At 38.5% G+C, this 14,542-nt stretch overlaps 1 long non-coding RNA gene across 1 annotated transcript in view; it reads right to left on the bottom strand.

Moving 5' to 3' along the window:
- LOC142052414 (uncharacterized) overlaps positions 1–14,542 on the bottom strand; it is a 49,345-nt gene that overhangs the window by 33,543 nt on the left and 1,260 nt on the right. The window contains exon 2 of the long non-coding RNA XR_012658828.1: positions 11,798–11,943. This is a non-coding gene — a long non-coding RNA (uncharacterized LOC142052414). The remainder of the gene's footprint in view (positions 1–11,797; positions 11,944–14,542) is intronic.

The raw sequence follows: 14,542 nt of genomic DNA, 5'->3' as shown, positions 1-14,542 counted from the left end.
TGCACTGAGGCTGTATGTGTATTCAGATGAAAGAAAAAAATGTGATTGAGAAAGGCTAGGGAATTCCCTTTTTGGTGAACTTCCCTCCTGAACACAGCCACTGCCTTCAGAAATCTGTGCCTCCAAGCCCATGCTTGCTTATAAAACTTGCTGCAAACTGAGAGGAAAAAGACACCACCCCCTCAAAGCAAAGAAACAAACAAACCAACCTCTTCGAAAATCGTGTGTTTGACTGAAACCAGGAGAGTTATTTAATGCTGTATTACCATAAGATTAATTTTATTTTGAGACTTATAAAAGGACTAATTGCTTTAATAAAAATTAAAAGGCCTTTGCCTACTAAAAAGATCATCTCACAGCTGGTGTTTCAAGTGACTAGTTTAATGGCAATAACCTTAAAAGGGCCTGAATTGTCAAGCTATCTCTTCACTGCTGCAGTTTGGGCTAGAGCTGCTCCGATGAGAATTGCCTCTTCCTGTGAAACCAAAAGATCTTGTCTGCCCAATTCAAGAGGGACAGCTCATTTGAAAACTATGTCTAGCAGTTACAGTGTCAGTTTGAATGAACAGATCCTCTTTCCTCAAACTGTTCTATTGCTGCGCTTCCAATGTTTGTTTTGCATTTCCATTCATACTGCTGTATAATTACTGAAAGTATAGGTGACCTCCATTAATGTTGATGTTTTATTTATTCTCTTGCTCGCCAGCTGACCCAGTACCCACTGAAGTCAGAACTCCATTGTGCTTCAGCTGCAGGAGCTGGATGTCAGTCCACACGCTGCAATACAAACGATGACTAAGCCCAAGTGCACTTAAACAGCTGTACACTAATTCTTTCCAGTCTTCTCCTCCTCTGAAGGCAAGGGATTTTCTCATGCTAAAGAGCAGCCCAAACTGAAGAATGAGTTCCCATTCCAGAGCCCTTCACGGCAAAAGTACTCTGAACTGTTTCCTCACAAGTATATATATTAAAAAACAAAAAACCCCCAAACAAACCAAAAAACAAATGGACACCTCTACTTCAACTTTTCCCAGTCAGTTTTTCTCTAGAGAGGGGCAGTGTCTCTCTTCTAGGTGTTTAGCTTTAGTGGCTTAGAAGTGAGTCATGCAAGAAACATCCAGGATCATTGAGCAAAGGAACCTTGATCCCCCTACGCAGATCAGTACAACTAGATCCTGACTGACTGGGGCAATTCACATGTTTTCAGCAGCAGAGGGAAACAGCATATTCAGTCAGATGATGGGATTGCATCAGATTTCATCTGGTGTACAAAGGTGTTTTATCCAAATAAGTAGAAGATCCTGAGACACAGAATAAACTGCAGCCTGTCATCCCAGCATTGTATTCTTATCTCTTTAAAATGCCTTATGGCTAATATAATTTGTTATTCAGCACTACCACCTCTTCAGTTTTTCATTTCAATCCCAGAGCTAACATCTTGACTAAGTTAGCCCTTACTGGCTAACTTACAACAGTAAAATCTATTTTGGGGGCAACTGACACTGCTTTGGTGATAGCACATGACAGTAAAATCATGTCAGTGCCTGTCCTAAAAAGCTCCTAGTCTGAATCTATGACTTCAACCCCTGTTGCTTGTAGCTGGCAAACGCACTAATTGAGCTGTGGCTGAGATCATAGTGCCCCTAAAGGCAGACGTCTCCAGTGTCTGCCCTCCCAGTGCATGAAACAGTCTGCACGGGGCCACATGAAGCTGGCCTCCACCGATCTGTGCTGTGACATGGTGGGAGAGGGTTTGTCACACTAGGCTGCAGCTTAGTAATGTGCAGATAATGCCCCTGTGAGCTTGGGGCTCCTCTGGCTCCAAGTGTCAGGTAAAAGTCCCATGTCTCTTTTGAAGTCCCCTTTTTATGTGTCAGATGCAGGCCAGGTGGCAGAAAGGGACAATTCAGTATTTCACCACAGTTTTGAAAGATGAGGGCCCAGCCGTGGGGGAGAAGGGAAGGGGTGAGGTGGGGAGGTATCCAAATGTGTGACTTGAGTGAGATGCGACAGGTACGTTGAGGGTTAACTATACGTTTCCTTCCACAGCTGGCAGAAGAGAGGGGTGAGACCTGACTCCTATTTCAGCCATCTGTTACTGTGGTACTGTCTTCTTGGGGCTGATCTCGTCACAGGGGGCTGCTTTTCATGGGATTTTAATACAAAGCATAGCATGGTGTTAGCAAGCCCTGATATGAGTTACATATTTAGCTATTGCATTGTCAGAGGTTTTAATGAAAGACAAACCTTTGCTTTCTTTGAACCTTCTTCTGCTAGGCTTTTAATACAAATATATATATCTTCTCCTTTCTTCCCTGACTGCTGCGATTAGGAAAGTCCATTTTCAGCATTCCTATTGTTTACCAGGCTATCTTATGAAATGCAATAAAGAAGAGAGACCTGAAAGTTGCTTTACTGGCCAGCAAAGCACTGCTAGTTCTGACCATTCAGTAATCAGGTCAGCCAAGAATCCCCACACTGACTCATGAGATCTAAGGCCTTTTGGGATCTTTTTCTGCTTTCTCAGCACTTGAGCTTCACAGCACTCACTTGCCTGAATTTTCCAGCCACAAAAGCTAGATACATTTTACTATTTATGATTTGCCAAAGCTTAGGTTAATGCTACCCATTGCATATAGGTGATTTTAAATCAGCTATCAGCTATTGTGATACAACTGCTTTGGGAAAGGTGGCTCAGCTGCAACAAAGGAGGTTTGACATGTCAGAGCGGTGCAGGAATTGAAAGTGGAACATGAGTCAAATTAAACTACAGTCCTATTCCTCTCTTATTCTTTCTTACAGTGCACAAAAAAAGAAGCAAAGCAAGCATCCAGCCACTTCAGATATTAAGACTCCTAGGACACTTGCATGGATGCACTAGAGTAAGTTATAGTGACTTCAGGCTTGCTGTAATTGCCAAGCAGGCTGTAGTAGCTACCCAGGTATGTTTCTCCAGCCAAGAACACTGCAGTGTGCACTGTGCAGGTCTGCTCCAACACTTTGAGCCTTTTCATCCCCACAGACACCACACCAGCTCTGAAAAAACTCAGTTATTAATGTGTGACAGCTAAAGGAGTGACTCTGCTCTTGCCTGTTTTCCACGAAGCAATCTCTGTAAGTGACATTTCCTGGATTGCTGATTTGGGTCCCAGTTGTATCACCCAGAGACATGTGTCAGTGTACCGCACGTGATAACACAACCTCTAGGAAATGGGGTGAAAACACCATGTCCTCTAATGAACTGTAACTATATATTTCTATAGTATTGCTCTCTTCTTAGAAAGAGGGAATATAAAACATGAGTGGGGATTTCTGTTCCTAGAAGCAGAAAAATCTCAAGCCTGCCCTTTACTTTTGCAGTTTAACTGTGGTGAACGGTAATTGCTATATCTCCACGGAGTAACTCCAAGAGGAGACTGATCCCAGCACTTTTAGAAAGAGATACCGTGCTTTGCAGCAGCCAAGTGCCTTGTGCAATGCTCGCCAAAAGAGGTATGTCTGGAGCACTGCCTGGGAGACAGCTTGTGGCTGATGTCCTCTCCCAGCATCGCAGAGAGGCTGAGCAGTATCTCCACTATATTCTGGGAAATGGGGAAGAATGAAACTTTTTAGCCTGCCTTTCCTCAGCTCTCAAGCAGATCTTCAGCCTTTTGCCCATGGCAAGAGAGAGAATCATCTGATGCTATATTAGCAAAATCATACCACACTATTCATATAAAAGAAGTTGAATGAAAAAAAAACATCATTATCTCAATAGGCAAGGCTGGCTAACATATGTACATTTTACACATCCCCTGGTAGGCCTCAACATCCTTGTTCAGCAGTTCCTATCTGATTTGAATGGAGAGCAGCTGCTGAGGGTGGTTTTGCTGAGGGGATGATGTTCCTAGCATTGAACTTCTGCGCTCACATGAGCTCTTCACACAGTGCATGGTCTGATGATGGCTGCAAGGACGTTTAGTGGAGCCTTATTCTAAAATCACTTACACTATCTAGATTTACCCAGTTGGGTTTTAATCTACATGCTTTTACTAGCACTGAAAGACTGAATACTGTTGTGATTCTACTTCTCTTTCCAATCTATTGCACTCTCTAAACAGAATTTCCCTCCAATTACCCATGTGTGCAACATTTATGCAGCCTCAGTGAACCATGGAGGTTGACACCTTATTTTTCAAAATGCCCTGTCAAGCCAAACACAGAAAATAAACCTGTCTTTCTAAGCTCATATGGACATATTGAATCGGAGGCTGATGCTTGAACCATCTTAAAAATAAGGTCTTCTAATTTGAGAACCAAATATATGAAGAATTTTAAATGCCATTAACTGGACTGTGGTGGAAATTGGGTCTGGTTTGTGGCTTGCATAGCTGAGGAAAAAAAAAGCTGTTTGCTATAATTGCAATATTTTAAGCATTAAAAATTTTATTCTTTATACAATTTGGAATCTTGAGACTGATATTTTATCACTGTCACAAACTCAGGGCCATATGCAATTTAAACATTTTAGCCTGGCGCAGTTTCAGGTGAGACTGCTATTATTTCAATGAACAGATCCAGTGTAACAACAAACATGTTCTGGACTCTTTTTTTTTGCCATTCAAATAAGTAACTTGAATAATATTAATAAAAATAATAACTTAAATAATAATAACAACAGTTCCTTTAAATAATTCCTTGAACCATAACTATTTTGTCTGACTTCCAAAAGCAAGTAAATATCATTATCCTTTTTTCATTCAGGTGAAATCTGAGGCCCAGAGGTGAAGCCACATGGTCTGAGTAAAAAAGGAGTCAGAACTGGGGTTTTAAGATTCTTAAACTATTATCTCATACTTTTGTAAAGTCTTGATGACTTTGCCTTGCTGGATTTTCATTAAAATGTGCATTTAAATAACAACTTGAATGTACCATAAAAAAAGTTAAATGTTGTTCACATCCTTTTCAATTAATATTTACATTTTGCTTACAGTAGCATAGAATAATGTCATTCAAATTAAGTTATAGCTATGCAGTTTGTTTGTTTATGGCACACCACATGTTACCATGGAAACAACCATACTCCATATCTATGGTAACAATCACAGTGGTGTAAACTGTGATACCAAAAAGAGGAAGTTAGTAAGCTGAAGTTACTAATTCTAAGAAAAGCTTGTCAAAATTAAATATTTCCTGCAACGAAAATCTGTTTTCTGTCACTGGGCAATTTTCATAAATCCTTGTTTCAATCTCTGATGCGCTGGAGGATCCCAGTTACTCACACACAGAACTTTGCTGATGCTGAGGACGTGGTCTACGTGGGGTAAGCATCTTCTTTTACCTTAGGGACTGTATTTGACTCAAGTCACTAACCACAGTTTGTTCACATCAGCCCACAGAGAAGTCCTGCTAAGGCAAAGGGTTGTGATTTCCTACACTGTATCAAAAATATACAAAATTTCTGTATATTTTTTCTGTACTTTATTCACCTAACAGAATTCTTTACACCACTTAAAAAAAAAAAAAAAAACCAACACGAAACCCAAAAAACCAAACCCAAAACTTTGCCACAGTATAAGATATTAACATAATCCTATATTAAATATCCTCCAAAGATGTTCAGACTCATCGTCTGGAGATATTGATCTCTCTCCATTAACAACAGGCACAACTTAAGTTTGTAGGCTTTGGTACACTGAATATCACAATAGTTAAATGCTTAAAATAGCCTGTATAAATACCATCCTCCAGCCATTCTAAACAAGTACACAATCTGAACACAAGTGATGTGTGCATTTAATTTTAAATTAAAAAATAGCACATTGCCTCATAAAAAGTACTTCAGGAATTGTTTGCATTCAAGAATTCAAGGCCTTTTTCTTTGAATTTTGCCATTGATGCATCCTGATTCCAAGCTCTTACTGGAAAACTGATCACAGAATGAAGTTATACATGTCAAAATGTATACGCATACATACTTTTATAAATGTTGGAAATATATTTAGTAATGACTGACAAAAAAAATGCATTAGAAGAAATAATGCATTTTGTGTTCACCACTCTGTCAGAGATCAGTATGAGTTCTGAGGCCAAATTACTCCAAATTTGTATCAATTCCTGTAGCATTGGCTCTGGTCCGAGAAGGGAAAATAGCTTACATGAACTTTGGTCCGTCAAGGATATGATCCTGTGTTTTCAGATTTCCTGCCTAAATCCTTTTTTTTCAACAAGTATTCAGTTTCCCAGCCTTAATCCTAGCAGTTGTGAATCTGGAGACAATTTACAGGACAAAAGATAGTAGGTGCAAAAGCCCTGGCTCTGAATTTACCTCAGCTAAATGCAGAGTGCCTCCAATGGAGCAGAAGGTTTTTAACAGGAAAGCTCCAAGGAGCAGCTTGTATATATTTATGCAGCCCCATAAACTTTATGGAGTCTTGCCCATTCATACCAAATAAGATTTTGTCTCAGCGCACATTTGACCCATCTACACCTGGTGTGAGAACAAACTCAGATTTTAACTGGGTGGAGCACACGTGGCCTTCCATAAAGCAATTATTCATAAGTATTGCACAGTTGCATGACTCCTTTTCTATGTTGTAAACTAGGTGACGTGCAAGGGAAAGCAAATTTTTGCTTAACTTAAACATTGTGGGCAAAAGGAAGTAGATTATAACACAATTTTGTGTTCCACTGAGCTATTATACCAGTGTAAGTTTATTGAATTCAGAATCACCATGCTGGCAGACAGCCAGGGAAACAAAGTAAACAGACATGTCCAGATGTTAATATTTCTCTTAATTATTTTGCAAAATGTATTGCAAAACCTGAAATTCCAAGAAAGACCATCTTTTTTTCCACCAAAGCTATGATTCCCAAAAAACCCAGGGGCAAAGTCTTTGGATCAAAATAGTTTACGTTCCAGTCAAAAATATTTTATCTTTCAACTTTGGACTGAAAAGGTGAGTTTTTCAATGAGATACAGAAATTTCCTTTTTTTTTTTTTTTTTTTCTGAAAAGATAATGGTACCAGTGCTACCCTCTGAACAATTCGAGTTAGCTCTTAAATTAGCACTAAAAATACTTTTACAGCATTGAAGTACTGCTATCAGAATAGCAATATAAACTACTACAATCTGTGGGAAGCTTCCTAGTAACACACTGGAGCTGTGTATATAGATTCCATTTTTCACAGTTTCTTCATTAATGATCTGAAAGAACATATCAGTTAAGGTTGAAGGTGATATTATATTGAGACTTATTTCCAAAATTCCAGAAGGAGGGCATTCTCCTGGAATATTCTGAAATATAGGAATACAACCTGGAAATTATTCCAAAATACTTATTCAAATAAGAGGCATGTATCAGAGGATAGCAAGGCCAAAATAACTTGGGATTGGTAATGGAAAAATAAATCATAAAAGACTTTGCAATGTAAGGTGCCAGCTGTAAAATCTCACTGCTTTTTGAACTGCATTATGAGACACTGTCCTCTGCTACATAAATTTGGGACCATGAAAGTTGGATGATTTCATCCTATGTATATTTGGTTTGATTGCTACATCAGTGGTTGAAAGGCCCCAGAGAAAGCACATCTTGTCTTATTTTCTGGGTATCACACTAAATCTGGCTCACCATCTATATCACAGCTCCTTGACTCATACGGAGTGTCACATCTAATCAGATTGTTCATGAAGCAATGCTACTTTCTTACTCTATAAATATTTGGAGAATAGTTTGGACAAGTGATACTCAGCTGATGATTTGTTTGCAAACTAATCATTCCAGCTATTCATCACTTGGTCTTTGTTATTCACAGTTGGTCATCCAGGTCACAGAGTGTTAAAGACATCTGAGAAATTGTGATAATTGTTTTTGGAGGAAGAGGACAGTTTTGATATGTTTCTTTTTACTACCTGCTTCATGGGATGATCAGAATATTAATTTTTTTTTTTCTGAAAAACAAAGTATTTCCATCTCCACACTTTTCTGGCCACTGACTAGATAAACAAAATTAAGAGCAAAATAGTGAGTGGAATATGACAGGCATTCTATTCATTCAGATGTCATTGGAGCAAAATCTACTAACAGATCTTGAGGGAGAAGACTTTTGTACCACTATAGAAATCGTAAGGATTGTGCTTTTGATAATATTACAGCAAAATCATAATTGGAGTGTTAAAAAGACCAAAAAAAAAAAAGCCAGACAAAGCAACCAAGGCACTTAAATAAATAACCACTTATTTTTATGCAAGTTTGTGGATAAAAAAGAGGGAGAGGGAATGTTTCTGATAATTGCTAAAACTAAATCCCAGAGTACGCAATTTTATATTACATGGTGAGATCTGTGATTTTAAAGATAACTTAGTTTTTGCTGGATTATGCCATATTGTCATATTGTAAATGATCAAATGACTGCAGCTTAGTGAGTTACTATTCATTCGCTGAGCCCGGTTAAGTAAGCATGTGTATGCTGCTGTCCCTCTGCAGCTCCCAGGTGAAATACATTAGCTTGAAGCACTATTTTAGTCATTGACTGCAAGTGGTTTGGAGCACTTAACACAAGCAGCTGACATGCTGTTGCTTCTAAATAGTAACCCTTTGAGCCACCACACTCTTTGAGCAAGCCTGATCACTTGCAACTATTATAAATAATCATGCGTACAGAGGCTAGAACAAAATTATTCTTGTTTGCATTCATGTGTTCTTAACACCTAAATGGGGCCACTAGAAGAGTAGTTTTCTCAGGTATATCTAAACAGTCTATACAGGAGACAAGAAATTGAAAAATTAGTGTTTCTTATAATCCTCAAGTCCTAGAAACAGTAAAAAGATTTTATATTTTTCTATGCAAAAATACTTATTTCAGTTTATTCTGAAATAGGTTTGTTTTCAAAAATACTCTTTCACTTCCTGTTCGGTGACATGGACTCCTTGCTGCGGTCTGCATTGTTTGTATCAGCCCTGAAAATGCTTGTTTACTCCCTTTTGAATGAAAATATTATATATTGGGAAATCACAGTAGAAATATCAAAAAGGCAATTCAGCAGCTGAACCTATAAGATGATTTTGAATAATGAACCTAATTATAGGCTTGGACAGATTTTTTAAGGATTACAGATGACAAAAACTGAAAAAAAAACCAGCAGAGTTTTTCTATATACAGTCCATGAACATCAGGTTTATGAAGTTTTCTGTTAACACTACCCTGCCTGTGTTTTAAAATAAAATTAGGATAGGGAGGTACAGAGCATGGACATCACAAATACTGAGAGGTTCCTGCTGTGCATTGTCTATCTTGCTCAGAGGGAGAGCAGAGGGAAGGAGAAAGACTAGCAATGGGAGACAAAGGCTTGCACACAGCAAGTATGGCTCTGCAGAAGCAGAAGAGAAAGAATCTTGTGATTAAGTTCCTCTGATCCCTTGATTACAGATAGTGCAAGCCAAAGTGATATTATGCTAGACTCAAAATTCTGCACCACCATGAACTTTATTCTCAATAGTTGCCCAAATGACACCAGAGGTGGTTCCCAGGGGCACGACAGGCATGAGGGGAGAGAGGACAAACTAGCAGGCTTGTAGATAAAGCAGAGTTACAGGTAGACAAATAGATATCATATTCCTGTGAAGAAGTGCAAATTCATCTGGACAAAGGACAAAACCGAGAGGAATGAATAGCCTAACTTACAGCTATATTGACCATCGTGCTATCAAACAGTAAGTTCATGCAGACTCCTGTTTCTATTGGGTTCTGCTGTGAGCTTGAGTAACTAGAGATAGTAGTTATCTACTGCATTTAGTCAAGGATAGCGTGCACCTTGAAGGTCTTTAATAATTCTGCATAATCACAGAATCACACAGAATCACAGAATTACAGGTTGGAAGGGACCTCAGGGATCATCTAGTCCAACCTATATAATCTAGTCCAATAACATAGCCAAAAAAACCCTACAACACTAGCTGCTATTAATTTGTGGTTACACAAATCACTTCATTCTTCTGTGTTCTTGCAGGTCAGAGAAAGGGATTTAAAATAGAAGTGAGGCAATCAGGTAAAAAGTTCCTAGCAACCAAGAATTCTACGGAAATCATGGGAAATTTCCATTTATTGAATAAAACCCACAATAATCAAAAGTACCTCATACTTTTTACAAAGTCAAATGTAAGAATCCCAAGCAATCTTAGCACTGTAATATAGATAGAAATGTATATTGTCAGGATAAGTAGTAATACAAAATAAAGATAGATGCCACCTACCACACAGAAGTAAATGGCCAGGAAATAAGATAGTCTGGAAATTAAAAGTTTCAAACTATCACCACATCTGAGCTCAGGAACAAGCTTCCATTTGGAGAAGTGGGTAGGGAAAAGAAAAAAAATCAGTTACAGGGAAATCTGACAGATTTACAGAAGTGATTTAATGATGTGAGAGTATGACAAGGGGGAGTGGACTTGCTAATCAGGAAGATCCTTCTATAGCAAGTATTTTAAGCCTCCTTAGGGGAGACATGGAGAGAAAGTGACGGAAATAATAATTAATGAAGATATAAAGTTAAGCCATCAATATCAAGCCTAATTTCTTGTAAAGAAAATGAAAGGCATTTATTTCAAAGCCTTTGGCTTTATCCAAGCCAGCAAGAGTTTGCTAGAACAGGTACTAGCCTATTTATGTCAGAAAACCATTCAGATGGAAGTCAGTCTAAAATGCCAACATCTCAAATGAGATAATATAGCTAATACCAGTTGACACAGTGGCAAAAAGACTTCACTGTTTAGGAGAATTTACTCTTTGGCTTTTGCAGGTCTTGTAAGCTCCTCCTTATTGTAAGTTTAAGGACAAATCTGCAGCTGGTGTAAACGCTGTTTTACACAGTACCTCTGAACAAATATGAGGTTGTTTTAACAATTACCATATATTTTTTAATGCAAAACATAAGTTCTGACAATTTTCATGGTCCTGTAAAGTGTGAGCACATAATTTCCTACCTTACACTGCAATTTGACAGTAGACACTTAGGTTTGTGATTTTTTGTTTTGGGTTTTGTTTTTTAATTTCAAAACCCAAGAATCCCATGTGTTCAGAGGTTTTGAGCTCAAAGCAAATACTTAATATTGCAAGATTTGCAATAAATTCATTCAAGTTGCTGACACTGAAATTTACTTCACTTTACAACCTGCCCTGTTTTTTTCTCTTAAAAGCTAAAACAATTTCAAATACAAGACCAACATCTACAATCCTTTCTGTTCCTTTATTTTTGTTTGCTCTTTGAATCCCTTCCAGTTATTTGGAAATTCATTCACCTTTTGTGAGGACTCTTTTGCAAGATTTTAGAAAGAATTATAGGAAAAAAGAAACCATGTGCTTAGTTTTGAAAAACATACCACATGCAGAGACAACCCTTTGTAAGGCATGTACAGGAAAAAATGCACTGTTGTCTTTGATGTAAATTGCTACATTAGAGGTTAATTATACAGAAAATACTATCAACACTTGTGAATTGTTGCTATTTTCATCAAGATAGAATTTAAGTGTTTATGCGTTGTGTAGAATAGCAGGTTTATGGGAAGGTGGAGATTTCTGCATCATCAGAATGAGCCCAGTGTTATCTGTAATTCAGTTTCCCACCTAGAGATGAGACTATTAGATCTTACTTCCTGTAAAAAATAAAAAATCCCCGAATTAGAAACTATTATACTGACTCTAGTTTAGAAATTTTTAAAGATTTAAACAGAAATCCCCAGAGGTGTGAGCCCTCTACACTGAAGGCTTTTAAGAACAGATTAGAATAACAACTGTGAGGAACAACTTCACATAGCTTACCTCTGGACAGGGACAACACTGAACTGGATAATTTCCTGAGGTCTTTTCTAGCCTTGTGATTTTAGGAGTCTATGGCAGGTGATTAGAACCCTTCTTCGGGCTGCAGTCCAGCTTCCAATCACCACTCCAATACTTGGGTAGGAATTCTAGAAAGAAAGAGAGAGACACCATGACTACTCCTTCCCCAAAGTCCGGTTGTCATGACATTGAATCAAGACATAGCTCAGGTTCCCCCTGAGAACCAGAGGGGATTTTAATTCATGCCTCAGTATTAGCACATAACAAGAGGTTGCTCATCCTTGCACTCTCACTTTGGTCAAAATTTCATCAAAGGTGAAAGGCAATAAAATCTCAAAAAAAGAAAAACACTCTACCAAAAGTAGCCTGTTTCTACACGCTTCTTTTGTTCCGAGCTAACAGTTTCCAAACAAAGAAAAACAAGCCCTTAACCAAATAATGTCAACCAACTGGAGAGGCCTTGGAAATATTAGTCTAGCAGCACAGCTATTTTTGACTGTCTGGATGCATACTTACTTATTCAGATATCTTGGAGTGAAATAAAAAGACAAATATGCTCATCTGCTTTCTACCCAAAGCTCATGAATTTTACAGTCAGGACTAACGTCAGTGTTTGGGGAATAAAAAAATAAAAGTGAGAGCGGTATACCTGGTTTGGGATACACAATAGTCTTTGTCACCATGTTTTACCATTGCTGTATATATTAGGCAACAACAACAACAAAAAAAACACAAGAGCAAAAAAGTAATGGTAAGAAAAGAAATAACACAAAGCCTGGAAACTACCCTGGCTCCCTTAGAGCCCAAGACAATAACTATGTAATAGTAACTAAGTAATAACTATGGCAGCTTTGACATTTTAGAAAAGTTTCCATTGTGGTTTTACAGTAGAACCAGATCTAATTAGTTTCTGATGATCTTATTCTCATTTTAGAAGGAAATAAAACCTGATGTAAGTTTTAAGGAGCATATAAATTATACAGAAAATAAGAAGGGAAACTTGTGATTTTTTTTCTTAATGTCTTAAGAATGATGGCAAATGTGACACCCATGGCCTTTGCCATTTTAACGCTTTGGGCAGGATAAGCTGTACCCTCCTCCACAGGCTAAAATACCATACACAGTACGAGTCACACAGTATGGGACATATAAAGCATCAGATTCCACCTACTTTCAGGCAGCTGTCCCCAGCTGCTGACTTAACTAAAACCAGCAGTGGTGACAGTCAGGGACCTCCAGAACCTGATTCTGGCTCCAGAACCACTGGCTCTTGATGAGGATTGCAGGATTGTCTTCCTAATGGGAGGACCTCACCTCTGTAGGATGAATCTCAGCTAGGAGATTCAGAAAGGCTCATACAAATGAGGCCTGCACCCCAATAGCTCTCATCTGGTATATTTTAATACACAAGTTTTCAAATTTATTAATTAATATGGTAACTTAGACTTTCCCTATTTACTCCAGGATTTCCTACAATTGCTTGAAGAGTAATTACAAAGATGAGAGGGCCAAACTCTTCTCAGTTGTAACGGACAAGTGGCAGCAGCCACAAACTGCGGCTTGGAAGGTTTTGGTTGGTGAAACAGATACTTTTTTTTCACGGGAAAGATGAAGAACTGCTAGAAAAGGCAGCTCAGGGAGGCTGTGGTATCTCCATCCCAGGAGATTTTAAAGATTTGGGGTAGACAAAGCCATGGTTGTGTTGATCTAGTGCTGGTGACAGGCCTGCCTCATGCAGGAGATTGGAGTGAACGTCCTTCAGAGATCCCCTCCCACCCGCATTTCTATTATGTGAGTTCTGTGGTTCTGTGGGGTTTTCTTCCTCCAGTATCACAGCAGATGCTAAGCAAATCAACATGTAAATTGGGTCCTCACATTCAGAAAAATGCAATGAATATTCCTGCTATTAGTGAAATGCTTCAATGTGTGTTTTGCATTGTTTTATAAATGTATAAATAGATCTCCATCAAGAACAAATATTGTTGGTGTGAGAGTACAGCTTCGCCTCCTTTGACCATCCATTCAGAGTGATGGCTACAGCAGTACCGCTGTGCCCGGGCGCCTAGTGGCACCAAGGCAATTTGCAGCTCAGAGGGCAAAGTAATAGATCAGCCAGTGCGTTATAATCTGCATACATCTTAAATTTCAGTCTGAAGTGAACATCTAATATGTACTCCTGCAACTAGTTATGTGCAAATAGTCCCTGTGTAGCATCTAAATCAATGTTGCATTGTTTTGACCTTTTGTTCAAGTGTTTTACATCGGAAAACCAGACTTCTTTGAATTGTGAGAATGTCAGTCCAGTATGAAGTCAGTAAATGGAATTAAATGAGAAAATCTTATCTGGTAAAAGCCTCGCTTTTCATATGTGGAGTCACCAGACATGAATCATGTATGTTATTTGAGCAAAGCATAAAACCAAAGGTTATTTTATAGCAGGGGTTAAAACCAGAAATAAAACAGGAAGAAGGGATCCTTTTCTTTCCAGCGATGCATTTTACTGTCAGTTCTACTATAAAGGGATTACATCAGTTCCTGGTATCCAGGGAGAAACCTAACTGAATTAAGGTTGTTTCAGTAAATTAAAAATCCTCTACAAGTCAGTGGTTTGAAAAGCTGGTAGGAGTCACTGCTTGACTTCCAAAGAGCGAGCAGCATCTGTAGGGGCAAAAAGTCAGTCCCTCTGGGCTCTGACTTACTGAGAGAAAGGTTATTCCATAACAGCCT

The sequence above is a fragment of the Phalacrocorax aristotelis genome, chromosome 2 (assembly GCF_949628215.1).
Source record: "Phalacrocorax aristotelis chromosome 2, bGulAri2.1, whole genome shotgun sequence".
Taxonomy (NCBI): Eukaryota; Metazoa; Chordata; class Aves; order Suliformes; family Phalacrocoracidae; genus Phalacrocorax; species Phalacrocorax aristotelis.
The sequence above is the reverse complement of the archived record's forward strand: the minus strand, read 5'-3'. Positions and strand labels throughout refer to the sequence as shown.